Consider the following 27,459-nt stretch of genomic DNA (forward strand, 5'->3'; position numbering starts at 1 on the left):
TATTAAAATACATTTATTATCCCTGAAAAAAAAAGTATGATAGCCTTACTGTTGATTATTTGAAAAACAGCAAAATATCAAATCATCAAAATCATATCATTACAATTGATACCACAAATACTGAAACAAATACTCTATCACACAGCAATCCTTAAAAACATACAAATTAAATGAAAAATCTGGAGCCAGGGCCATGGCACAGTAAATTAATCCTCCACCTGTGATGCCGGTATACCATATGTGTGCTGGTTTGAGTCCCGGCTGCTTTTCTTCCAATCCAGCTCTCTGCTGTGGCCTGGGAAAGCAGAAGATGGTCCAAGTCCTTGGGCCCCTGCACCCACTTGGGAGACTGGGAAGAAGTTCCTCGCTCCTGGCTTCAGATCAGTGCAGCTCCCGCACTGTGGCCATTTGGGGAGTGAACCAACAGAAGGAAGATCTTTCTTTCTCTCTCTCCCTCTCACTGTTACTCTACCTCTCAAACAAATAAATAAATAAAATCTTAATCTTTAAAAAAAAGGAAATATACAATTTTTTAAAAATTAGTGAAAAATCTCTCTTTGTGTACCTCATTGTCACCCCCAATGGAATCAGCATTACTTTTCTGATTTTATTAATACATACCTAAATATACATTTCATGGGATTCATTTATAGAAATAAAGCCACAATATTTGGCTTAGTTATTTGACAATAAGGCAAAAAAGCTATTGCTATTGTCTGTGTGTATGCGTTGCTTCCAAACTCACGTTGAAAATTAGTCCTCCAGAGCAGACCCCAGGGACAGGAGGGAGTCAGACTGGGAGGAGGCCTCGCGGGGTCTGCCACGGCTGCCTGGTGCAGCCATGTGACCATGGAGTTGGTGCCCTCCTGGATGGCGGGCCACTCCATGCTGTCCAGGTCAGTGGCCTGGTCTGAGCTGGCAGCCTCCTGGCTGCAGTCCCGGGGTGCCTCTGCAGGGCCACTCGTCCTGCCCGGTAGCCCGTGCCTTGTGGCGTCGAGGACCAGAGGCCGGAGACCGGCGCCTGGGCATGGCTGAGCCTATGCAGTGGTGCAGGAGCGCCTCCTAAGAGCGCAGGCTGGGGGAGCTGCCGTGTCCACCTCCCCGGCGCGGGGCCTGGGGGACCACGGGCTCCCGGCCTCCCAGGTGGCTGGCCGGCCGCTCATAGGTTTCGGGCACGCTGAGAGAGCTGGCCGAGAAGCTCAGGGAGTAGCAAGGTGGGGTCTCGTTGGAGATCACCCGGGGCTGGACCCTGGGGTGCAGCTGGACCTGAGCGGCCGCCTTGGCTGGGGCAGGGGCCTCCTTCCCGCCCCACTTCAGAGCCCGCGGGATGGCAGATGGTCGCCGCAGGGGCAGCCCGGCTGAGGAGGGCGCCTCATCAGAGTCCTAGAAGCAGTACCCGGCGTCCTCGGTGGGCGTCCTGAGGCACAGGGACTGCTCCCCCCTTCACCCTAAGCCCAGTCCAAATGGGCACTTGGGAGCCGGACCAGGGGCAGCTCCAGACCGGCCCGGCTCCTGCCCGTGCCAGCTGGTGCCCCCGGCCTTGAGCCGGTTTTTCTGAGACCTGGCTAGATGGGGCCGCGAGGCCGGGGGCCTCCTGCCCGTCCAGCTGGCCTCGGGGCTGCTCCCTGGGTGGCCATTGCAGGGTCTCCTCGCTGAGGGACGCGGCGCTGGAGAAGCTGACCAGCGTGCCCTCTGCCGAGTCGGTTCAGGAGTCGTCCTCCAGGGCACCAGCTTGTAGACTGGGACAGGCAGTGCCCGGTGGCCGGGCACCAGTGCCGAGGCCACTTTGCGGAGTCACGCGGGCACTGCGGCCCCTAGGCACTCGCCCAGCAGCTCCAGCTCCTGGTCCGCGGCCATGTGGTTGCTGGAGCCTGCGGGCACCGGCCCCTCCTGGCATCCTGCAACTTCTCCCCAGCAGCGCCCGCCGCCACCGCCACCCCTGCCAGTGCCACGGTTGGGGCAGGCAGGCGGCAGCAGCCGCAGCTCCATGTACTGCTGCTAGGAGTGCTCGCGCGGGGCGAGTGTGCTGAGGCTGGAGGCGCAGAATTTCTCTTCCGGCTTCTCCATGATGAAGCCCTCTGGGCCACATGGTCTGCCCGGGGCTGTAGGCCAGCTCACTGGGGCTACCGTGCTGCTGCCCAGCCCACTGCAGGGGTCACTGGGGATGGAGCTGGCGATGGACAGGCTCTCCAAGTTGCCCAGGGAGCTCACAGAGCTGCAGTGGCTCAGCACCAGCGGTATCTCCTGCACACAATTCTCGGAAGAGCTGGATGGCGTGGCATGCTTCATGCCCAGGCCCCGGCCACGGCCCCACAGTGGTGCCGGGATGGCCATGGACAGAGAGGAGGGCCCTCGCCACACCCCGCCCAGCTCTGCCTCTTTGGGGCCGGCCTCCTCTAGGCCCTCGAGGGAGGAGTCGCTGTCCACGTCTCCGGCCTCTCAGGGGCCCGGGCATCCGGCCAAGGACAGCGAGGACAGCAAGCTGCAGCAGGACAGTGAGAGGGGCCTCTCCTGCACCTCTGGGACCGCCAGCCAGCCCCCAGCTTCTTGGGCACCTGGCTCAGGCCCTCCGCTGGCAGCCAGGCCTGCTTCCAGGCCGCAGGGTGTGTGTGTGTGTGTGTGTGTGTGTGTGTGAGTGTGTCTTGGGGCCGCTGGGGGCCCCCGCGCCTGCCCTACCCTTGGCTTCCAGCAGCGGCACGTGCTGATAGGTTGGCGACAGCTTGATGGTGTGCACAGGGGCATCGGCGCTGGCGGCATCCCGGGTGGGCCTCTCGGCCTGGCTGCCCCGCAGGTCGAGGTCGAGCCAAGCTGGCTGCGGCTGCCCGCCCAGGAGCTCCTCGCGGTGCTCGGCCAGCGGGCAGGGTCGCATGTGCTCCCGCGGGCAGTAGCTGGTGCTGCCGCTGTTAAAGTTGTTGTTGGACAGGCTGGCGTGGGCCGCCTTGAGCCAGAGCAGGGCATGCGCCTGGCCCCCTACCTCCGGCCGGCCGCCCTCAGGGGCACGGCAGAAAGAGCAGGACTGTGCCCGGCCCTCCCTCGGTGCCTCCTGCCCGGGTCCCCGGAGCTGAGGCTGAAGCTGTCGTCAGAAGAGGTGTGCAAGGCCGAGATGTCCTCCACCAGATGGTCGATCCACGCCAGCGCCAGCTTGGCCTTGGCCTTGGCCGCCACGGCTGCCTCGCCGCCGGCCTCCTTCTCAGGCTCCAGGCCGCGGCGGGCTGGCTGGGCGCGGGCCAGCGCCTGGCCCTGCAGGAAGGGGCTGCCCAGGAAGAAGGACAGCATGGCCAGGCTGGCGGGCTCCGGGGTGGCGGCGGCCATGGACGGCACGTCGTCGTCGTCGTCGAAGCAGCCCAAGTCGGAGGCTTAGTCCCACGCCAGCCCGTCCAGGTGCCGCAGGGGCAGCAGCGGCTTCTTGGCGGCGGCCTCAGCGGCCTCGGGCAGGGCCTGCATCTCCAGGAGGCCGAGCGCCTGCGCCAGGTGCCAGGCGTCGAGCTCCGCCTCCAGCGCCCCTGCTTGCGCACGTAGAGGCTGGGCACGCAGGTGCCGGGGAACATGGCCATGGCGGCGCCTGGTGCTTGGCAGGCCGGTGGGCCAGCAGGTTGCACAGGGTGGCAGCGTTGCCCATGGTGATCATGTTGTGCCTGGAGTGCACCAGGTTGCGCAGCGTGCCCATGGCGCCCAGGTCCCACAGCAGCTCCTGGTCCCATGCGCTGCGGGCCCACAGGTTCCAGAGCATGCCGCACGCGTTGCTCACAATGGTCAGGCTGTGTGAGGTCAGGTGCTGCAGCAGCGTCTGCAGGCAGTTGTGGTCCTGGAGCACCTGCCTGGATGGGTGGAGGGTGGGAGCTGGGTCAGGTGTGGCTGAAACAGATGGCTCCACCCCGCCCTCTGGGATAGGGAGGCCAGAGCAGACGGCCCAGCCCCACGCTCCTGGGATTGGGTGGCAAGAGCAGTCGGCCACGCCATGCCCTCTGGGGATTGGGCAGCAGTTGTGGGCATTTGGGGGCGTGGACCAGCAGGTGGGAGGGGTGGTGTTGTGTCTGTGTTTCTCAAATAAATTTTAAATTAAAAAAAAAAAAAGGCCAGCGCCACAGCTCACTAGGCTAATCCTTTGCCTGCGGCGCCGGCACCCCGAGTTCTAGTCCTGGTTGGGGCGCCAGTTCTGTCCCAGTGGCTCCTCTTCCAGTCCAGCTCTCTGCTGTTGCCCAGGAGGGCAGTGGAGGATGGCCCCAGTGCTTGGGCCCTGTACCCGCATGGGAGACCAGGAGGAAGCACCTGGCTCCTGGCTTTGGATTGGCACAGTGTGCTGGCGATAGAGGCCATTTGGGGGGTGAACCAACGGAAGGAAGACCTTTCTGTCTCTCTCTCTCTCACTGTCTAAGTCTGTCAAATAAAGAAAAAGAAAAAAAAAAGAAAATTAGGCCTCAATGCTACATGGTATTTGAGGTGAGGGTCTTTGGGAGGTCATTAGGATTAGATGAGGTATGGGAGTGGGGTTCCTGGGTTTGCATTAGTGCCTTTATAAGAAAAGCAGGAGAGACCAAAGCTCATACACTTTCTCTGTCTCAACATGAGCTGCCCTGCACAACTTCAGGACTCTGCAGAGAGTTCCTTTCCAACCAGAAAGCTCCCATCAGATGCAGCCCCCAACTTTGGGCTTCCTAGTCTCCAAGAAATGGATTTCTTTTCTTAATAAATTATCCCATCTGTGGTATTGGGTTACAGAAACAGAAAACAGATGAAGACAGCCACCAGTTTCCTTAAAGCCTCAAAAGAACACCAGGGAGGGCAGTTTTCCCCATTGTCCAAAGATGACTTAGAACAATAATTCTGACTGAATTCTTCTCCCCTCTGCAGACTCACCTTCCTCGTGATGCTGGACACACTGGTGACCTGGGATGCTAGAGATGGTCACCCGGAGAGGCTGCTCATACTGGGCATGGTGACAAGGGTCATACTGGGACACTGGTCTCACTGCTCATGCCGGGGACGGTGACACTGGGGATCCAGAATCATTCCGGGGACACTGGTCATGAGGGGCTACTGCTCACACTGATGATGATACTGATAACACTTGGGGTTTGCATGAGTCAGAAATTTTTTGTAGTTTAGTCATCTGTGGGGAGCAATCCGGACTGGACTAAGTTACTCGAATTAAGACTTATTCTATGCATCTGCTCTCCCACAATATGGCGCTGGGAGAGAAGTAAACAGCTTCCGCACAGCTGCCTCCAGTTCAACCAATTAACTGTAGGACTTGCTCCTGATTGGAGAGCAGCGTACTCGGCGTGTGGGCAGCCGAGTTGGGATTGGCGGAGGAGGACTATAAAGGAGGAGAGAGACGGCATGCACCAGGAACATCTATGGGGAACATCTAAGGGAACCCATGCAGCCCCCGAGAGACCCGGCCGGCGGAGTGCCGCTCCCCTGCGGAAGTGGGGAAAGCGGCCAGGGGGAACCGCCCTTCCACGGAGGTGGAAGGGATAGTAGCCAACCCGGGAAGAACCAGCAGCAAACCCGGGGAGGGCCGAGCAGACAAAAGAACAGCGCAGGGTCCTGTGTTGCTCCTCCACGAAGAGGGGGAGCGACATAATGGTGCCGTGACTCGGATAGGAAACTTAGGACGGATATGAAACTTAGGAGGGAAGAAACGGGAAGAACTAGGGAAAATATCGGAGAGAGAAACTAGCAAACAGCCTAGGGAAAAGCCGGACGAAAAAGGAGCCGGAAGAAGCTATTGAAAGCCTAGGCATAGACTCGAAACAGCCTAGGGAAAAGCCGGACGAAAAAGGAGCCGGAAGAAGCTATTGAAAGCCTAGGCATAGACTCAGATACGGACTACGGGGGGAAGCTGGGAGAAATCTCTAAGGTCGAAAGCGAAAGTGAAAGCTAGAACAAACAGCCTAGGCATAGACTCAGATACGGACTACGGGGGGAAGCTGGGAGAAATCTCTAAGGTCGAAAGCGAAAGTGAAAGCTAGAACAAACAGCCTAGGCATAGACTCGGATACGGACTACGGGGGGAAGCTGGGAGGAATCTCTAAGGTCGAAAGCGAAAGTGAAAGCTAGAACAAACAGACTCGGACGCGGACTGTGGGGAGAGGCCAGGAGAAATGAGGGAGGAATATCGTTGGAGGAAAGCTTGGGGAAACATACCGGGTAGAGAAAAATGTTAGGGAAATTGAAGCCGCGGGGGGCAGGCCAAGGCGGAAACGAAAGCCACTTTGGGGTTCTCAAGTTAGCCCGGGAATAGGGGGCGAAAAGTTGAAACTAGAAGCTGAAACGTGAGCCTGGTTGGGATCCGTCTGATTAGCCCGGGGAGCAAAGGACGGGAAGCCAAACCGTGGGGCGGAGACGTACGCTGGGTTGAATTCGCCAGGCTAGCCCGGGGAACTTGGATTGAATGCTAGTGGTGGAGACGCAAGCTACGCTGTGTTACTCGCGGAAGCCGCCGCGTGCAGAGAGAGCACGGGGCGTGAATAGATAGGGAACGCTGGCGTAGGCCGTGGTTCAGACGTGAAAGGGTTAAGCGTGGAGACCGCGGAGCAAGCGAAGCCGAGCCGCGCAAAGCCGGGAAGCTGCGCAGATGAGAGAGGCGCGCGGGCTGAAGCGGCGAGGTGCCGGGAAGCTGCGGGGATAAGAGAAACAGAAGTTTGGAAGTGAAGTAAAAGAGAAATGGGAATGCTGGAAGATAGAAGTGAAATGGGAGAGGTAGGAATGCCCGGAGATAGAGAAATAGAGAAAAATAAGGCCTCCCCTCAACATGCCAATTAGAAGGCTTGGATTCGGTCTGCCCGATTAGTGAGGCGATGAGCACCTGGGCGGCTAGCCGCAGGTCACCGAAGACAGGCACGAATTAACATCAGTAAAGCTTCCCCACAATGCAACAATTAGGAGGCTTGGATTCGGTCTGCCTGATTTAAGGCGGTAAGCACCAGCAAAGCTCGACCAGAGCATGCGCTGCAGGGCACCGAACACAGGCACGCATCAGCGCCTAGAAACCTCCTCACAACATGGCGAAGAGAGGACCCGGATTCGGTTTGCCTGATAGGACTTGTAAGAACCAGCAGCAAACCCGGGGAGGGCCGAGCAGACAAAAGAACAGCGCAGGGTCCTGTGTTGCTCCTCCACGAAGAGGGGGAGCGACAGTCATCCAATTCTGTGTTTTTCAGAAATGCATGTATTTTACCCTAATGTGAATACAGACCATTTTACTGGGCCGTCTTTTGATGCCGCATTCAACATCAAGTTCCTTGGCAGAAGACAGAATGTGGTTAATTTACAGGGCTACCTCTGGATGATAGAGACTCCAACTGTCAAGAGCATTTTGATTGTTAGTTTTGAGTCTCTAATGTCTTCAGATGTTGATGTATTTGCTCATTCTGTGCCTCTCTGACTTATGGACCACTTAGCTCTTTGCTCTCTACTAATTGATGATTGCAATGAAGCACTTGATCATGTTCATTACTACAAGTACTCAACAAGCTCATTGGTAGACTCACAAAAAAAGGAGAGTGTTTTTTTTCAAAAAAGTGAATATTCAAATCAAACTAGACTTTTCCTAATAATTTCTGAAGTGCATTTAAAACACATACCTCACAATTTCAGATTCATATATAAACATTTTCTAAAATATTTGTTTATTTTCATTTTATTTGAGAGAGAGATATGAATATATAGAGAGAAGCAGAGTGCTGCTGGTTCACTCCCCAAATGCTCATGACAGCCAGGGCTGGGTCAGGCCGAAGCCAGGAGTTTAGAACTCAATCCAAGTTCCCCACATGGGTGGCAGGGGCCCGAGTACTATCACCATCACCTGATGCCTCCCAGCATACACCTTATCAGGAAGCTGGATTGGAAGCAAAGGATCCAGGACCCGAATCAGGCATTCCTATATTGGATGCCTGTGTCCCAAGTGGCATCCCAGATGTTGTGCCATTTAACCTCACCTTTCCCCAGTAAATGAGTTCTTTGGGGACAGGTAGTTGCATTAGAGCTCATTCTTTCAAAACGTCTACATACTGAATAATTATTTACTGATTAATCACAAGCCTAGTGTGTTCTTACATTTTCTCTAACCATTCTGCTTCACTCTCCTATTACTATCTCAGATAACCAATAGCTACTTGAATGAAGAGACAAAGACTCACATCTGCAGGGCTGGCACTGTGGCACAGCAGGTTAATCCTCAATGCTGGCATCCCATATTGGAGCCCTGGTTCAAGTTCTCACTGCTACACTTCTGCTCTACTTCCCTGCCACTGGGCCCAGGTAAGCAGCAGCACTGACCCAAGTATTTGGGCCCCTGCTACCCATGTGGGAGACCTGGATGAGTTCCTGACTCTTAGCTTTGGCTTCAGCCTGGCCCAGCCCTGGCCACTGCAGCCATCTGGGGAGTGAACCATTGGGTGGAAGAGCTCTGTATCTCTCTCTCCCTCTCTCTTTCTAATTCTGCCTTACAAGCAAATAAAATAAGTCTTAAAAAAACAGCTTTACTTGGGAAGTGTGGTTTCAGGAGATTTTTCAGGCTAAAGCAATGTGATGTTAAAATGCATGATGGGTCACAAGAATCTGATGGAGTAATCAGGATATTCAAGCTAGAAATAGTCTGACACATTGGTTCCACTATGCAAGGGTGAGAATAAAAATGTTCCGGCAAACTTAGGAAAGTCTGGTTGTTCTGTAGCTGTGGCAATAAAGATCCGTGTTCATTGTTTAAACCTCTCTAAATGATCGAGGACAATGCAGTTCTATGAATACACATTTGCCAAACTAAATTGTTGGTGTCAGCACTCACTTGTGAAAGTCAGCCCATCAGGGCAGACTCACCACCGAACTGTACCTCTGAGCAGCAATAGCCAGCAGCACTCTCACCCGTGGAGCCACACTTAATGGTGATGCAAGCTCACTCCCCCTCTGAACATCCTTTAGTCCCTGAGCGCCACGCTGCCCCAAGCAGTCATGGACGATCAGCATTCTGCTATGCTCTGAGGGACTGTATCTGCAAGCAGAGTTTCCTCTTGTAATGCTAAGGCTTAACCACAGCTGTGTCTTTTTATCTCAGATCCTCAACAGTGGTCATTCTGGAGATTCTACTGAGACCATTCGCTGACTCACCATAGACTGCTTGGAACACAGGTGCATTGACTGGGCCCTAAACTCCAGTTGCCCAATGGATCTGCAGTCAGTAATTTGACTGGTAATTTGACTTCTGACTAGTTCCACTGGGCTCTTGATGCTCAGTGTATTTTACTATCTCAGAGTTTGTGACTGTCTTGGTCCTTATTATGTCACCAAGACAGAACACTTGAGACTAGATAATCATAAAGGGAAGAAGTTGGGGCCAGTGCTGTGGCAGAGCAGGTAAGGCAGCCGCTTGTAGTGCCGGCTTCTCATATGGGCATCAGTTCTAGTCTCAGCTGCTCCACTTCTGATTCAGCTCTCTACTATGGCCTAGGAAAGCAGCAGAAGATGGCCCAAGTCCTTGGGCCCCTGCACCCAGGTGGAAGACATGGAAGAAGCTCCTGGCTCCTGGCTTCGGTTCAGCACAGCTCTGACCATTGTGGCCATCTAGGGAGTGAGCCAGCGATTGAAGACCTTTCTCTCTCTCTCTCTCTATCTGCCTCTGCCTCTTTGTAACTCTTTCAAGTAAAGAAATAAAGTCTTAAAAAATAAAGGGAAGAAATTTATTAAGCTCATGGTTCTAGGGACTAGAAGTCTAAGATGCAGTTCTTTATGTATACAAAGTCTTAACGTGATAGGTTTTTGTCTCATGATTGTAAAGGGAGTAATTCTAGAAGGCATAGGTTAGATTGGCATCCAAGCCAATCCAAGCCAAGTCTGAGGGCTAATGAATTGAGGATCACTAGACCAGTGACAAATGTGTGTCAAAGCAATTGGTGGAATTCTGTATTAGAACCACACAGAACTCTTGTATGGGAAATCCTGACTGGTCACTTTGTGAAAGCAGGCCACTTAGTTCAGCCTGTTTTCCAGCTCAACTGATTGTTGCATTGGTTGGGGACCCTAAGGCACTGTGCACAAACGCAAACTGTTGACTAACCAGAGTGACCTGTCGGTTTATCTGTGTGAAAGTCTCTTCTCCTTTAAGAAATAGCTAACTCTTTGCACTTTTCATGACGACTACCAGCAGTTTGTTTTACTTACTGAGAAATTTCTGACAAATGAAAATCAAAGTTAACTTATTTTAGAGAATCTCTCAAAAAATAGGAAGCAAACCCCAAGAGAGCTGGTTAAGCCACCACCTTTGATGCCAGAATCCACATGAGCCCGTTTGAGTCTTGTGCCTGAAAAAGTAGCAGAGAGTGGCCAAACTCCTTGGCCCTGCCACCTACATGAGAGACCCAGATGGCATTCCAGGCTCCAGGCTTCAGCTTGGCTGAGCCCTGACCATTGCAGCCATTTGGGGAGTGAACCAGCAGATGGAAGATCTCTCCCTCTCTAACTCTGCCTTTCAAATAAATAAATAAATCTTGATATCTCAAAGACTTTGCAAGCTTCTGAACCCTACCCTCCTTGCATTTCTCTATCTTGTGTTATTTCTACTCAGCTTTATCTGACTATGTGAACTAATCTTCCTTTGGGGTTTCTCAGGAAGAATGCAATCGTCTCGCAAAATTGCCAAGCAAAAAATCAGGGGGATGGGGCAGACGTGTCTGCCAGCTCCTCAGTGCTCATGGTGTGTGGGCAGAGACAGCCACTGTAAGGCGAGGCTGTGTAACTGCAGAGACAATGGTCAGACACAGGACCTACCTCCCGGTGATGTGGATAAAGTGTCTGAGGAAGATCTGTGCAGGAGGCGACACTTGAGTAGCGACCAGATGGAAGATGAGCGGGAAGAGCATTCAGGTGGAGACTGGCTTGTGCAAAGGCCCTGAGGCAGCCCACACGTAGCTGACCTGCCCCCACAACTCAGGCCCATCTTGGCTGCCCCTGAATGGGGGCACAGCTAGTGTAAGGCTGGGATGGGCATTATTTGAGCAGAGCTTTGAGTAAGGAAAGAGAGCTCCCAGCATTCCCTGTGCAGAAGAGGACTTTTTGTGGAGAGTGGGCAGATCCTGGTCCCTGTGTTAACCCAGAGCTCAGACCTCATTTGTTTTTGAAGCTGTCTTGGGTCATTTGTTTGAAAGACAGAGTGACAGAGAGAGAGAGAGAGAGAGAGAGAGAGAGAAAGAGAGAGAGAAGTCTTCCATCCCTGGTTCACTCCCCAAGCGGCCCCATCGTACAGGGCTGAGCCAGGCCGAAGCCAGGAGCTTCTTCTGGGTCTCCCATGTGGGTGCAGGGCCCCAGCACTCAGGCCATCTTCCGCTGCTTTCCCAGCCATCTGCATGGGAAGTGGAGCAGCCGGGACTCGAACTGGTGTCCATGGTGCAAGTGGCAACCCATGCCAGCTCCAGGACAGGGAAGGCATGTTTTAGTCTTTTCTCCTTCTCCTTCTCCTTCTCCCCCTCTCCGTCCTCCTCCCCCTCCCCTTCCCTCTCCCCCTGATTCAAGATTTTATTTATTTGAGAGGTACACTTACAATGAGAGGGAGAGAGATCTTCCATCTGCTGTACGGCCTCTGCATTACAAAATAAAGCCCTAGATATCCTCAAAAAGAAAAAAAAAAAGAATTCATGTATGGTCTCAGGAGATGACCTGTATTACCTGTATTATCATTTCTAAATTGTAGCCTCAATTATTTTGTGATAAAAAATACAAACAGCAGAGAGGTGGTCAGCAGGGAGGTTAGTAGTACAAGGGGCTGTTGTGAAGTCTTGTTCTACATATCTCCAGCTCTCTCCAGAAAAGACAACCTGGGCAAAGCACCCAAATATCCATTGCCTTCACCAAGTCCAGCCTACATATTGCATGGGGCAATTGTACCCAGCATTAAGAGCTTCCAGATGACTCACTTTTTAAAAAGTTTTTTATTTATTTTGAAAGTCGGAGTTACAGAGAAAGAGGAGGAACAGAGATCTTCCATCCATGTGTTCACTCCTCAGATGGCTGCAACCACGAAGGCTGGGCCAGGGGAAAGCTGGGGGCTCATCCAGGTCTCCCACCTGAGGGACAGGGGCCAAACACTTGGGCATCTTCTGCTGCTCTTCCCATTATCAGGGAGCTGGACTGAAAGAGAGGCAGCCATAAACAAACTGGCACTTAACATGGAATGCCAGCATTGCAGGTGGCAGGCTTACCCACTATGCCACCGTGGGGCCCCAGTACTCACTGTTTACATCTCATGACTAACAAGCACCTGATTCCACTGTGTTTGCAGGAAGGCAAGGGTGGGAATGAAGTAGTCACCAGGCTTTCACTGTGGATAGGATTGTTGGAAATGCTGGAAACAAGAGAAAACCACAAGTCACACACTCAAGGTCAAGCAGAGGAGGGAGGGTAATAATCCAAAGAATGGATTCTAAAATAGACTAAAAAATAATAAAAGGACTAGAAACGGAGAGTATACTCATAGAGCCATGACAAGGATTCCGGTATAAGTAAATCTGGGAGAGAAATGAGCAAGTATAATCATGGACTTGGAAAAATGTTCTATTTGTGGCAGATGGTGTCTGAAGCTGGCTTTCAAGTATGCTTTGTATCTGAATGTGTGAAAATTATGCAGGAATCTGGTCATGAAGCACCAAGAGGGCCTAACTTAAGGTGTTTCTGTTGTATTCTGAAAGATGTGAGGGACACCTGTAGGGTTTTACTTTCTTAAGTGGCATTGTTACATTATAGAATGTGCTTAAACAGAAACTAAATGAACAAAACTAAGTTTTTTTGGTTTTTTGTTTGTTTGCTTGTTTTTGCGTTTCTTCCTTTATTTAAAAAAACCATCCGGGGGCGCACGAGCGGCCTCCCATGGCAGGGGTCATGGGGCGAGGCAGGGGTAGGGGCTCGGCTATGTACAGGTGGACGTAGCCCTGGGTCTGGCCACAGCCTCGGCCCCGCCCCAGGCCCCTGGTCAAAGGCACCGCCCTGGGCATGGGCTGGGCGGCCATGACCACGGCCACAGTGGCCACAGCCAGCCTCCACCTGGGGGCTCTGGGTGACCAAAGGCACCCCACCTGGAGGGGCCCCACACTAGGTGTAGAAGACCTTGTGGCTCGGGGGGCCGAGGCCCACCTGCCTACCTCAGGCGGGGTCCCTGTGGCCGGCACCGCTAGGTGTAGAAGATGACCTCTGGGCCCAGGGGGCTTGGGGGCCCCGTGCTAGGTGTAGATGACCTCGGGGCCCAGGGGGCTCTGGGGACCAAGGCTGCCTCCCCACCCCATGGGGCCCTGCTAGGTGTAGATGACCTCGGGGATCTGGCCATCCTCCACCGAGGTGCCACAAAACTAAGTTTTATATCTGCAAATGCACAGGAGTTTTTTCAGTCTGGAGGCTGGGGTTCAAGGCCAAGGCTCCAGTGGACTCTGAGGAGGGGGCAGCCATGTCCTCTCCCCCATGAGTCCCACCACTTATCACCTCCCAGTCCCACCCCCTGGGGGGTGAGGGCTTCAACCTGACACTGGGTGTCAGCCCAGTGCCTCCCCTGCCAGATGAGCCAAGGGTACTGTTGCCCCCTGGGGTGGGAGGGGCCGGGCAGGTCGGGTGTCTGCACCCCAGCAGCCAAGCTCTGATGGCCTCCCAGGGGTGGACAGGGCAGGGCACCAGGGTGGGGAGAACAAGGGCAGAGGCACGGCTGCCCAGCCCCTCGGCACCTGCCCTCACCTCACTGCCTGGGCACTGACCAGAACCTGGCCCCATCCCTGGCTCCTCACACAGTTAGGCTATCTTTGTGGAGCCCACGAGCACACAGTGGACACAGAAGGATGACAGTGGACACTGGAGGAAAAACTTGGTGAAAACGGTGCCCCAGGAAACTTCGCCAAGTGGGAGCTTCTGAGTGGGGAGGCAGAGAGGAGAGAGGCACTGGAGCTCCCCCCTCCACTGTGGACTCCCAGTCCCCTCATCCTCATGGTCGGAGGCACTGTCCCTGTAGCCCCTGTCCTTGTGGTCAGAGCCCAGCAGGTGCCAAGAGGGCCCAAAGGGGATGAGGGTGGGGCTGCTGACCCCTAGGGCCACTTCTGCTGCTTGGGGTGGGACAGGTGCCTACCAGGAGCTGAGGGGTGGGGGCGCTGTGGCTCATGCCCAAGGGAGGAGCAGGCAGAGACTGGGGCAGGTGGCCCGGGAGGGGGTTTGGGGTCTGGTCTGCCAGCACCTCTCATGCATGCTGCAGCAGACAGGGCAGAGACAGGGCACGGCTGGGCTCCCCCGCATGCCTGGGAGGGAGCAAGAGCCTGCCTGGAAGGTTAGTCCCCAGCTGTCTCCAGCTCCAGGAAAGTACCAAGCGGGGTCCCCTCAGGATTTTCAGGCTCACTGGGCCCCCCACGGCCCAAGACGGGGAGCAGCCCTGTGAGTGACTTCCAGGAAAGCACTCAGCAGCAGCCCTGAGACTCAGGCCAGGGCCAAGGTGGGAGGCAGCTTCGGGCCCAAAGAGGGGCTTCCAGGCACAGTGTGAGGGTGTGGCCTGGTCCTGTGCAGCCAGGGGGAGACCTGGGCTGCTGCTTCAGCCTCCCAGCTCTAGGTGTGCGCCAGGGTCCCCAGCCTTGGGAGGACCCTCCCAGGAAGCTATCCCTTTACTCCCCGGGTCAAAAAGACGGAAGCTGGTCATCCCACTGGGACCCACCCTGGCCCCAGGCTCCTCCTGATCTGGGGTGCCGCAGGACATACCCTGAGGCTGAAGATGACGGGCTGCTGCCGTGGCTGGGTCAGTGCAGCCGGCAGCCCGAGTCCACCCCTCTCTGGGCTCTGGCCTTTAGCCGCTTCAGGCTGCGGTGGCCGCAGTTCACCAGGAGGCCGCTCTGGGCTGCTGTCCAGGCCTCCGCGTGGCACTACTGTTTCAGGCAGCGCTGCCTGTGGTGCAGGAAACGGCGGACGGTGGGGGTCCGGCCCGGCTGCCCCCACAGGCTGCTCTGGGCAGGGGCAGGTGCCAGCGTGAGGGCCTGGATGAAGGCAACTGCAGCCCCCACCTCGTCCCCCAGGCTCAGCAGCAGGCGGCCCTGGGAGCAGAGGTCCTCCGCCCACCGCAGGAAGCCCCCATCGCCTGCACCCTCCTGGAGCAGTTGGTCCAGGTTCCTGAGGGCTCGGTCGCATTCCCACAGCTGGGCCAGGCAGGTGGCACGCAGGCGCAGGTGGCAGGTGCCCCCACCACTGGCCAGCACGGCCAGAGAGCAGAAGCCCAGCGCCTGCCGCGGCCGCCCCATGTCCAGGAGGGCATTGGCTTCCAGGGCAGCGGCCTGCTCAGAGGAGGGAGGGAGGGAGAGAGCCTGGGTCAGCCCAGTTCGCGCCCAGCGCCGCCCACCTCTGGGACCCCCTCCCCGTGCTCCCTGCGTCCCAGCTGGCTCTGCAGCCCCTCCCGCTGGCCTCCGCAGGCTGTCCCCGCCCCCAGGACAGCGGCCCACCGGCCTCCGCGACCCAAAGCCGGGAAGGCAGCGAACCAACCGAGGGACAAGCAGGCTGCTGACCAGGCCTAGGCGCTTCCGCCAGTCCCAGCCCCACCGCACCCTCCGGACGGCAGGGCCGGCGGGGAGTGCGCAGCTCTGGCCATGCCGCCGGCGCCTTCCTTTCAGGGCCGAGCTGAAGCCCCCTCGGTCACCCTCCTGGGCTCATGAACCCCCGGGAGAGGCTGTACAGAGACCCCGCCCCAGACTGCGGCCCGGCCCGGAGGGCGCGCTCAGGCCCCACACAGCTGGGCTGGGTGGGCAGCGGGAGGAGCGCGCCGATCGAGTCGGGGGACCGGCCGCCAGCCACCGGAAGTGGGGAACGGCTACTTCCGGTTCTGCTAGGGTCGCTCAGCATCCTCTTGGACTCCAGGCAAGCCCGCAGCTTCTCAGAGATGCTGCCTCAGCCCCGCCTCCGAGCCCAGAGGCCCCGCCCAGTTCTCCCTAGAGCCAAGGGATCCCCGCCCAGGTGCTTATGAGAATTCTGAGACCCCGCCTCCATGCCCAGAGGCCCCCCCCAACATGTCCCGTAAGTCGAGAGGCCCCGCCCAGCGCCCACCTCCGTGAGCTCAGTACCCCGCACAGCCCCGTCACCAGCCCCAGAGGCCCCGCCTGGCCCCACATCAGAGCCGAGACCCCCGCGCGTGTCCCCGGATCCGGGCTCCGGTACCCAGCCCACCATCCGGCGCTGTTGGTTGAGGCCGCGGGAGCCCCCGCCACGCGCAGGCCCGGTAGAAGCTGTTGCGCCGCCCTGCACGAGGCGGGCTTGGTGCAGGGCGGGCTCCGAGGGGTCTCCCTCCACCCCCGGGAGGCTTATGCCCCCTGCGAGCGAGCCCAGAGGCCCGTGGCCGTGGCGGCCGGCGGCCAGAGACCCGGGTCCGGCCGGTGATGCTGCTCGCGCCCATCGCACACGCGACGCGCACCCCGCGGGTGCACCTGGGCAGGCTTTACTCCTCGGAGGCCTCAGCAGCCGCAGCAGGAAGCCCAGGTCCACAGCCTCCGCCTCAGCCAGGCCCTGCAGGTCCCGGGCCGCAGCCTGCACTCTCCCTGCTTCAGCCTGAGCAGGCCCCGCCCGGGGCCGCCGCGGACTCCTGAGCAGAGTGCAGGGCCCCTGCAGATGCGCACCGCCTGCCTCTTAGTTGCCTGTAGGGGTGGGAGGGGTGTGTGTGGGCGTGGGCGAAGGTCTGCGGGCAGAGGCACGCGGATTCACCTGCTGCACAGCCCCTGCCTCTCCCCCATGGTCACCGCAGCCCAGGGCAGCGCCACCAGCCCCAGCAGAACCGGAAGTGGGAACCCCGCTCTCAGGAAGCTGCTGGCACAGCACAAGGGCAATGTGGGGCAAGGCCACCCGGGCAGAGCCGGGTCTCTGCGGGGCACAGAGGGAGGTCAGTGGTCATGGCTGAGGCCTCAGAAGTCACTGCCATCCAGGGGCGCTTTCCCTGCGGATCAGGTCAAAGGGTGACGCAGGCCGGGCATACCCAGCGCCATAAGGGCGTTGGCCAGCAGCAGGTGCCCACTGGGCTGTGTGCCGTCCATCTGGACCAGTGCCTCCCCAGCGGCCAGAAGGCCCTGGGCGTCGTCCTCCTGGGGGGGCCGGCTCTGCAGGGCCCGGCAGTGAGCGTGCAGGCCCTGCGCGAGGAGGCCCTGGGCATCGCGCCTCAGAGAGTGGAGCTCTGGGACCACAGTGGCCAGGTCCAGGTTCAGGGCAGAGACGATGTCGGCCACGGCTTCCTGGAAGGGAGGCGGGCGGGGGTGGGGCTCCGTCTGGAGGGGCTGCCCTGTCTGCCCCACCCTGCCACGACAATGAACCCCATTACTCCCCACCCCGTTTCTACTGGGCACCAGAGGGGATCTCTAGCTGGCCTCTGTCCTGAAGTCAGCTGCCCAGAGCCCCTGAACAAGGCTGGACACGGCCCCCAGAGCACACCCTTCCATCACCTGGTCAAAGGCGCTGCCCTGGGCACAGGTTGGGCGGCCATGGCCATGGCCAAGGGCACAGCTGGCCTCCTCCTGGGGGCTCTGGGTGACCGAGGGCGCCCCCCCCTCAGCGGGGCCCCGCGCTAGGTATAGAAGACCTCGGGGCTTGGGGGGCCGAGGCCCACCTGCCCACCCCGGGCAGGGTCCCCGCGGTCGTCACTGCTAGGTGTAGAAGATGACCTTGGGGCCTGGGGGGCTCCATGCTAGGTGTAGGGGTCTTGCATGAGGGCTTCAGCAGTCCGTGAAAATGCGTGTTATGCGGAGTCTACATGAGCTTGGCTTTTTTTGGTCTTTGCGCCATTTCCCACTGGCTTTCTGAAGGGTGCGCCTATCTGGCTCTAGGGTCAGGGTCTCTCCCTCTGTGGGTCTCTCTAAATGTCAGTGCTTCATGGGGAAATCCACCAGGCACAGGTCCTTTCCTGCTCAGGGGGCTCTGACATCCCAGATGGGGCCCTGGCCCATCGCTGGTCCATCTCTCGGTGGCTTCCTCCTGGCAGGTCTCACGTTCCGAGGAGGGGGCTCACTGCATCCAGTCTCCCAGGCTGCTGGGGTGGGATTCCCTCCTCATGGAGGTCAGTCCCGGCGCCCACCCCTCATCTCTCAGCACTGGCCTTCTTTCCGGCTGTCACTGTGACCGTGTCCTCTGAGTTCCGTTCTGGCTCCCAAAGCTCAGGGTCCACAGCCGTGGTTCCCTGGGTGCTGCCCCTGGCTGCCGTGTCTTCCCCGTGTCCCCGGGGTCTCCTCTCTGCTCCTTGGCCGCCCAGTACCCATCTCCTTTCACAGAGGGGAAACCGGCGTGGAGAGGACAAGTGACTCGGCTGAGTCCGCTCGTTGGACTGGGCCCCCTCCCACTTGTGCACTGGGGTGGGTATCCAGGGAGTGGGCCTGGGTGAGAACATGGATCCCCACAAGTCAGGGCGTGTGTGGCACAGTGGCAGACACAGAAACCTCATAAAGAAACCAACGAACCCGAAAGCCCTCTGTGCACACAGGCCTAGCTGGTGTGAGGGGGTCTCTCACCTGACGGCCTGAACCACAGCCCCTTATGTTGAATGGCAGCTGTTTCTGCAGAGGTACAGAAACTACCGCAAAAGCAGGCAAATCAAGTCCTGACCTGGCTGTGCCCCAGCAGACATGACTAATCGATGCCAGCACTTACTCCCATGGCTCACATCCCTGAGCCACTCTCAACACACTGTCCTGGCAGCCTCCACCAAGACAGCGGAAAGGAGCCCCCTGGCCCACACCCCGTGGTGGGACGGGATGGGGGCGGCTCCCTGGGGGATTCCTTTTGGCTGGAGAGGACCCCGGTGCCACTGGTTCAAGTCCCAGCTGCTCCACTTCTGATCCTGCTCCCTGTTGATGGCCTGGGTAAAGCAGTGCATGATAGCCCAAGCGCTTGGGCCCCTGCACCCATGTGGGAGAATCGGATGGAGCTCCTGGCTCCTGGCTCCAGCCTGGCCCAGCCTGCATCCCCATTTGGGGAATGAACCAGTGGATGCCACGAGGCCGTGAGAGGACAGGGACCCCGGAGGTGGGCATGCGGCGCAGCAGTGAGTACACAGCAGGGGTGCCTGTATCCATGTGCTCGTATGTAACACGTAACAGTCCCAGCTCTGCTCCGGGTCCCAGCTCCCTGGGAGGCAGCAGGCGATGGCTCAAGTACTCAAGTGCCCGGCCCATGGGGGAGCCCTGGGGGAAGTCCTGGGGTCCTGGCATTGTGCTTGGCCCATGGGGGAGACCTGGGGGAGTCCTGGGGTCCTGGCATTGTGCTTGGCCCATAGGGGAGCCCTGGGGGAATCCTGGGGTCCTGGAGTTGCTGTCGTAGGCGTTTTCTGAGTGACCCTGCAGATGGAAGATCTCTCTCTGTGTCCATCTTTGGTTTTCTCTCTGCCCTTCCCACAAAATGATAACACATAAATGCATAAATTTCCCCCTCTGTCCCCACCAGGGTGTCACGCTGTGGGTGTGCTGATAGCCAGGGCTCAGGGTAGCAGGGCGGGGGTCACGGCTACCTCTCCGGAGGACTGGTGCTGGGCTCCCGAGTCGCTGAGTTTCCAGGGTGGGGTGATTCTACAGGGGGGTGAGCCTGGCCCCTCCCAGGTCTCTGCTGCATCTCCCCCTGGGCTCACACACCCCCTTCACGAAGGGACACTGTCAGGCCAGCTGTGACAGCTAGGCTGGCGGGAGACTGGCATTGTGGCTTAGCTGCGTATGCACTGTGCTCCTCGGGCACAGGCTTGGTTGGCTGCCGGCTCCCTCTTGCCCAGGGCTACAGGGGGCCAAGGGTTCCTCCTTCGGCTTTGCACATCTTTAAAATTGAAGCTGACCGCAAGCAACACGCAACTGGTGTTTAAAGTGCTGCATCCGGCGATCTTTATCTTTCTGCTGGAATCGCGTTACTTTTACATTGAATGTAGTCGCTCTTACTTTTGGATTTGAATTTGCTATCACCCATTATTCTTTCTTTTGGACCATTGCTCTCCTGTCTCCTTCCTGATTTCCCTCCTGTAATTCCCTCCGTCTCTGCTACCTTGTTGTGTATATGTATGGATTAGAATCACACAATATCACATAATGTATCTATTGATCTTTCCTTAAAAAGTGAAGACACACATCTGTGATTTATTCTCAGAGTCCTTTCTCTCTGACCTGTGTGCACCTGTGAGATGTCGTTCAGGCTGTGTGGTCAGGTCCCAGTGAGTGTGTGTGCACACATGTGTGTGCATGTCTGTGTGTGCGCATGTGCGGTCAGGTTCCTGGGCTCTCACTCAGCGGCTGCCCCTTCTGTGCACCATCTCCTGAGTTTCTCTGTGTGCATTCACATGTGTGAGTCATGTGTGTGCACACGTATGTGTGTATATGCACTCGTGTGTGCACACTGCCTCCTCTTGGGTTTTATCTGCCTGCACCTGCTTTCCAGGCCTTCATAGACAGGCTTTATTGAGATACAGTCAGGGCTCTGCATGTGCAGTCAGGGAGTCTTGGGGCAGCTGCAGGGTTGCACCGCAGTCAGGCCCTGGGATTTCAGGACGTTCCCGCCTCCAGGGTCTGGGCTCTGCAGTGATGGAGCATAGGACCTGCCCTTTTGTGCCAGGCTTCCTTCCTGAGGTCCCCCATGCCTGGGGCCACCCATCCCCCACGCCTGGCTCTCGGGGCTTCTCAGCGCAGCCCCCATCTTTCTTGCCTGGGGCTGCATCTGGGGCCCAGCTGGGTGACCCACACAAGCTCCTCCTCTTCCGTCCTTCATTCATCAGCCTCATGGACACCTGTCACACAAGACCACACTGCAGGTTCCCGGGATGTTAAAAAAATCTTAAAAAATAACTTATTTATTTGAAAGGAAGAGTTACAAACAGAGAGAAAAATCATCTATCAACTGATTCACTCCCAAATGACCAAAATGGCCCAGGCTGAGCCCAGAATTCTGTCTAAGTCTCCCACAGGGATGCAGGGGCCCAAGCACTTGGGCCGTCCTCCACTGCTTTCCCAGGTGCATTAGCAGGGAGCTGGATCAGAAGTGGAGCAGCTGGGACTCAAACTGGTGCCTGTATGGGCAGCTGGCATCACAGGTGGGGGCTTTAACCCCCCTGTCAGCCCCAGTTTTAAGTTTTCTGAGGAGCTCCCCATGGCTTCCTACAGTGGCCACCTAGCTAATAACTGGCTCATGCCTGGTTCATGTATGGCCCATGCCTGGTTCACACCTGACTCACAGATAGATCAAGTGTGGCTCATGTGTGGCTCATGCCTGGTTCATGCTTGGTTCACACCTGGCTCACGTGTGTCTCATGCGCACAGCAGTCTGCAGGGGTTCCCTTCCCTCGACATCCTCCCCAGCTCTGGCTTTTGTCTTTTTGATCACAGCCAATCTAACAGGAGTGAGGGGCAGTTCATGTGGTTTTGATTTGTTTCCTTGATGAGTGACAGTGAGCATTTTCCAGCATCTATTGGGGCATGCACTGTGACATAGCAGGTAAAGGCTCTGCCTACCATACTAGCATCCCATATGGATGTTGGTTCTAATCTCCCCTGTTCCACTTCTGATCCAGCTCCCTGCTGTGGCCTGGGAGAGCAGTAGAAGATGGCCCACTGCTTGGGCCACTGCACCCACATGAGAGACCTGGAAGAAGCTCTTGGTTCCTGGCTTCGGATTGGCACAGCTCCAGCTGTTGCAGCCATCTGGGGAGTGAACCAGCAGATGGAAGATTCTGTCTGTATAACTCTGCCTCTCAAATAGATAAATAAATCTTAAAATAGTGAAGTATCTAGTGGGCACTGGTGTGGCTTTTAAGACATGTCTCCGTGGGTTTCTGGCCTGCTTTTAGACAATTTGTTTTCTTGGTCCCGCTTTGAGCCCTGTTTGTAGTGCGTCCCTGACTGCACGGGCGTCTGTCCAGCCCCTCACACTCTTCCTCCCGGTCCATGTCCAGCCCCTCACACTCTTCCTCCTGGTCCATGTCTGCCCCCCCCGCTCTTCCTCCCAGTCCGTGTCCAGCCCCTCACACTTTTCCTCCTGGTCTGTGTCCGGCCCCTCATGCTCTTCCTCCTGACCCCATTGTCCAGTTTTTCCATTCGTTGCCTGTGTTTTGGGGTCCTATGTCCTGGAGCTCCCATTTACCTGGAGGTGGTTCCTGTGTGCTGGGAGGCTGGGGTTGAGCGTCCCTGCAAGTGGACGTCTGGTCTGCTCCCCACCCAGTCTCTTGTGCTCACTGCTCCGGGGCTGCTCCCCTGCGGGCCCCAGCCACTCTGGCTCCCTGCAGTCAGGCAGCACCTGCAGCTTCTCTCTCCTCAGGGCTGCACCGGCTCCTTGGAATGTTCTGCAGCTCCATGTGAAGCTTGGGATTTTTCCCATTTTGTTGGGATTTGATGAGGAAGTCACTGGCTCTGTGCATAGCTTTGGGTTGTAGAGACATTTTCACGGTTTTTAAAATAATAGGTTTTTTTTTTTTTTTTTTGACAGGCAGAGTGGACAGTGAGAGAGAGAGACAGAGAGGAAGGTCTTCCTTTGCCATTGGTTCACCCTCCAATGGCCGCCACGGCCAACACACCGTGCAGATCTGATGGCAGGAGCCAGGTGCTTATCCTGGTCTCCCATGGGTTGCAGGGCCCAAGGACTTGGGCCATCCTCCACTGCACTCCCTGGCTACAGCAGAGAGCTGGCCTGGAAGAGGGGCAACCGGGACAGAATCCGGCGCCCCTACCGGGACTAGAACCTGGTGTGCCGGCGCCGCACAGTGGAGGATTAGCCTAGTGAGCTACGGCGCCGGCCAAAATAATAGGTTTTGTGCTAGATGATTTTGCCCAACTGTAGGCTGACATAAGTGTTCTGAACATGTTATTTATTTATTTGAAAGAGTTAGAGGGGGAGAGACAGACACACACAGAGGTCTTCCATCCACTGGTTCACCTCCCAGATGACTGCAATGGCCAGAGCTGGGCCAAGATGAAGCCAGGAGCCAGGAGGTTCCTTCAGGTCTCCCACGTGGGTGCAGGGGCCCAAGGACTTGGGCCATCTCCCACTGCTTTCCCAGGTGCATTAACAGGGAGCTGGATTGGAAGTGGAGCAGCCAGGACTTGATCTGGCACCCATTTGGGGTGCCGGAGCCACAGGTGGGGGCCTCACCCACTGCACCAGAGCGCTGGCCCATCACTGGGGTTTTAAAATATTTTCCCGGAAATCCATGCAGTTTCCGCAGACTTTTTCAATCTGTTTGCACCAGGACAGGTTTATGTTTCGATTGCATCTCCCGCCAACTTGAGGAAGCAGAGGTGCAGGAGGTGGGTGAGGCGGCTCTGGCTGGTGACGTGGCACCAATGCACCCAGAGGACGCCACTGAGTGGGCAGGGCCAGTGGCACCCAGCAGAAGTCAGAGGCAGAGAGAGAGAATGGAGAATGCGGTCCATCAGCTGGTTCATTTCCCAAATGGCCACAGTGGCCAGAGCTGTGCTGAACCAGAACCAGAGCCAGGAGCCTCTTCCAGGTCTCCCACGTGGGTGCAGGGGCCCAAGGACTTGGGCCATCTTCCACTGCTTTCCCAGGCTGTAGCAGAGAGCTGGATAGGAAGTGAAGCAGCTGGGACTTGAACCGGTGCCCATCTGGGATGCCAGCACTGCAGATGGAGGCTTTCCCCGCCATGCTACAGCGCCAGCCCTGGGGATGGGTTTTGACTTCTTGAGAGCTGCACGGGGCACTCAGGCTTCTTCCCACTCTGGCGTCCTTCTCGTGGTGCAGTTACCCTGCATGTGTCCGTGCTGCTGCCTGCATCAGAAATCCACCCTCTGTACCGTGGATCTGCCCACGGCTGGGGCCCACCCACAGCACCCACCCCTCAGCACCAACTGCGCACTGCAGATGTCCAAGGCACCCACAGAGTTGCCAACCAGTGTCCGTCCACTGCCCCATGGTCAGCAGCTCCCCATTGGCACCCTCACACACACTGACATTCCAGGGGTTGCCGCGTGGCTCTCCCATGGCCTTCTGGGTATATAGGGTTGGGGGGGGTTGGTGAGGCAGTGATGTCGAGGGCCCAGGCTGCCAAGGATGCCACAGGGAACAGAGATGAGGGTGGCCAGTGTGGGTCCTGGCGCTGGCCCACGTTGGCCAGGGATGCTGGCCAGTCCCTCCTGGGATCCCACCTACTCTGAGTGAGCCAGGCTCGGATCCAGCTCCCTGCAAGCCCCCTGGACTTCCCCGCTGAGCAAACTGAGCAATAAATGCAAACATAAAAATGCAACGATAAAAAATAAAATGCAAACTCCAACTTTTCCCCTGAATTACTGAAGCTGTTTTCATATTTTCAGCATTTTTTGCTCCTAGGGTTCATTTTCTTCACACATGACCATCATTCATTAAAATCATTTTCTTTTTCTTTGAATTGGATTGCTTAAGCTATTTTAACAAAAATAAAATGAACATGTAAGTTTGGGACTACTTATGGGGTTTTCATTCTTTCCCATTGATTTATTAGTCAATCTCTATGCTTATGTCATATTGTCTTGTTTATTGTTATGGTTTTTCATGAAGTTAGATAGTACAGAACCTCAACCTTGCTTTTCCTTTGTAAGAATGCTTTGCATAGGTTGTTTATTTTCTCATATGAATTTAAAAAATCAGTTATCAAATTCTAATGAAAGAGTTCTGGGATTTCTATTTGGATTGCTTTGAATCCACATTAGTTAGGAGATAATTGATAATTTAGTCTATGGTGTTATTTCTCCATCTATCCTAACTTTATTTTCTATGACCAATGTGTTTTCACTTTCTATGTGATGTCTTGCATATATTTTATTAATATTAAATGTATTTCTTGCCATTTTGTTATTTGATGCATTTAAATAATTCTTATTAAACTATAATTTAATTATTTATTGATATTACATAAAATGCAATGGTTTTTATAAATAAATCTAATATCTTGTGACTGCCAAATTTATGTATTCACTTTGATATTTCTATACCAAGAAGCATGCCATCTATTACATTTCAGGATGGAGGTGGACATTCGTCCCAGTGGTTAAGATGCTAAGACTCTCGATTCCACATCAAAGTGCCTGGGTTCAGGTCCCAGTTCTGTTTCTGACTTCAGCTTTCTGATAAGATGCATCCTGGAAAGGAGCAAGTGATGGCTCAGCAAGTTGGGTCCCTGCCATCTACATGGGAGACCTGAATTAAGTTCTCTGTCCCTGGCTTCTTCTGGCCCAGCCCCAGCCATTGCAAGCATTTGGGAAGTGAACAAGTGGATGAGAACTCCATTTGTCTGTCTCTGTCTCTCTGCCTCTCAAATCAATCAGTAAACAAAAATTTAAAGCCATAAATCCCTGTATAGACAGAGAACATTTTCTTTATTATTTTGATCTTTTTAAACTTATTCAGACTTATTTCAGATTATAATATTTGATTGCAAAAATAGAAGTCCTGGATTCATCTATTTACTTTTATCTCATCAGGATTTTGTTTTTGCAATGCATCATTAAAGATAGAATATCAGTGGTCTTGATTATTTTGACAGTCTCTGACGATGATTATAGATGTGGTTGGAATTTGCTCTACTATTTTATGATTTGCTTGTTCTTCATCTTCTTTTTTTGAGTCCTTTTCCTTCCTTCCTATTTTTGATTTATTTTAGTAGAATTTTGGCATTACCTTTTGTCTACTGCCTTTTTAGCTACACTGCTTATATTAATTTTATTGAGCACTCTAATGATTTCAATATGCACTCCGAACTTTTAATTATTTCTGTGATTTAATGCTGTACTATTTCATTTTAAATGTGGAAACATTGCAATACTGTAACTGCATTTTCTGCACCCCTATCATTTATGGTAGAGTGTCTATAGTTATTATACATAAATACTCTATAAACTCCACAAGAAAATATAGTTGTTTTTGTATTAAACAACGCTATGTATTTTAAAGAAAATTAAGACAAAAGGATCTTTTGTAGATATCCAGATATTTATTATATGAGTTTCTTCTTCCCCTCTTCAAGGTGCACATTTCTATCTGGCATTATTTTTCTTTAGCCTGAAAGATTTCCTTTTAGCATTTCTTACATTATAGGTCCACTGGAAATGAACAATTTCAATTTTCTTTTCTTTTAAAATGTCTTCCCTTCACTTGTATTCAATATTTTCCCTGGCCATAGACTTTTTGACTCAATTATTTTCTTTCTTTTTTTTTTTTTTTTTCTGACAGGCAGAGTGGACAGTGAGAGAGAGACACAGAGAGAAAGGTCTTCCTTTGCCATTGGTTCACCCTCCAATGGCCGCTGCAGCCGGTGCACCGCACTGATCCAAAGGTAGGAGCCAGGTGCGTCTCCCATGGGTTGCAGGGCCCAAGGACTTGGGCCATCCTCCACTGCACTCCCTGGCCACAGCTGCCGGCCCCCAGCCCCTTTCTACTCCCAGGGTCACACCCAGCCCTGCTACAGGGTCAGGGAGGCGGGCCTCATTGCGGGGCGTTTCCGGCGGGAGGCCCCCCCGCCTCGGCCCTCCGACTGCTCCGCGCTTACTCCTTTGCGCTGGGCCCCGCCCCGGTCCCGTCCTCGCGCGTAGGCCCCGCCCCCTCGGCCCTCCCACTGCGCCGCGCTTCCGTCTTTACGCTGGGCCCAGACCCTGTCCCATCCTCGCGCGCAGGCCCCGCCCCCGCGGGCAAGGCCCCTCCCCCTCGCCTACCAGAGCCCCGCCCCCTGGTCAGTCTCAGGGTCAGGCCCCGCCCACTTCTGGCTCCTCGCTGGGAAGCCTCGCCCGCACCTAGGGCCGTACCCTTCTCCTACTCTGCGGCTTTCTCCCCCGAGCGCAGCGTCTCCGCACCGCCCCCAGCGTTCCGCGGGAGCCCCCCAGCCGTCTCCCAACCCGGGCTCCGCTTACCCAGGGCCGCCAGCTCCGGCGCAGCGGGCTGTCTGGCGACGCGGCGACTCGGCATGGCCTGGCCAGCAGGGACGCGCGGCTCGGAGGCCGGCCCAGACTCAAGCGCGCACGCGAGCTGTCCCGCGGACGATCGCGGCCCGGACGAGCGGCGCAGGGGCTGGGGCCGCAGGCGGGGCAGGACGCGCGGCGCCCGAGACTGCTTGGGGCGCCGGGCCTGGTCGTCAGGCGGGCCCGGGGGCGGGGCGGCGGAATTCCCAGGCGCCGTCGGTCTCGCGCCCATTGGCCCGCTCGCCGCGGTGACATCAAGGCAGGGGAACGGGAAAACCTCCGTGCGTCACGTGACCCGGGGGCGGGGCCGGTCGGGAAGAGGAGGCGGGGCGCTGCAGAGGGGCCGAGGGGGCTTCGCCCACCGCCCATTGCCGGCAGAGACCACTGAGGCCACGGGCCGGGTTTCTGCGTGAGACGGGAGCCTGGCGCTTCTCCTGCCCGGGGCTTCGCAGCCGCTGTCCGTGGTGGTAAAAGCATAGGCTGGGCACGGGCTCTGGGACTTGCGCCCCGCCCCTGGTGGTCTCCAGTGCCTGGACCACAGCTGTGCATGGCCTTGGGCGGGCCCCCGGGAGCACAGGGACAT

At 56.0% G+C, this 27,459-nt stretch overlaps 1 pseudogene across 1 annotated transcript; it reads right to left on the bottom strand.

Moving 5' to 3' along the window:
- On the bottom strand, nt 1-27,115 carry LOC103346098 (adenomatous polyposis coli protein 2-like; annotated as a pseudogene). Its single transcript, XR_016236987.1, has 4 exons — nt 26,829-27,115; nt 12,227-12,337; nt 2,644-3,818; nt 1-2,611 (listed from the first exon to the last, which is right to left on the bottom strand). The product of XR_016236987.1 is annotated as an adenomatous polyposis coli protein 2-like (transcript).
- Nucleotides 27,116-27,459: the final 344 nt, after the last annotated feature.

Source organism: Oryctolagus cuniculus, chromosome 7 (genome assembly GCF_051225735.1).
Source record: "Oryctolagus cuniculus isolate XC-2025 breed Fujian yellow rabbit chromosome 7, ASM5122573v1, whole genome shotgun sequence".
NCBI classification, from domain to species: Eukaryota; Metazoa; Chordata; class Mammalia; order Lagomorpha; family Leporidae; genus Oryctolagus; species Oryctolagus cuniculus.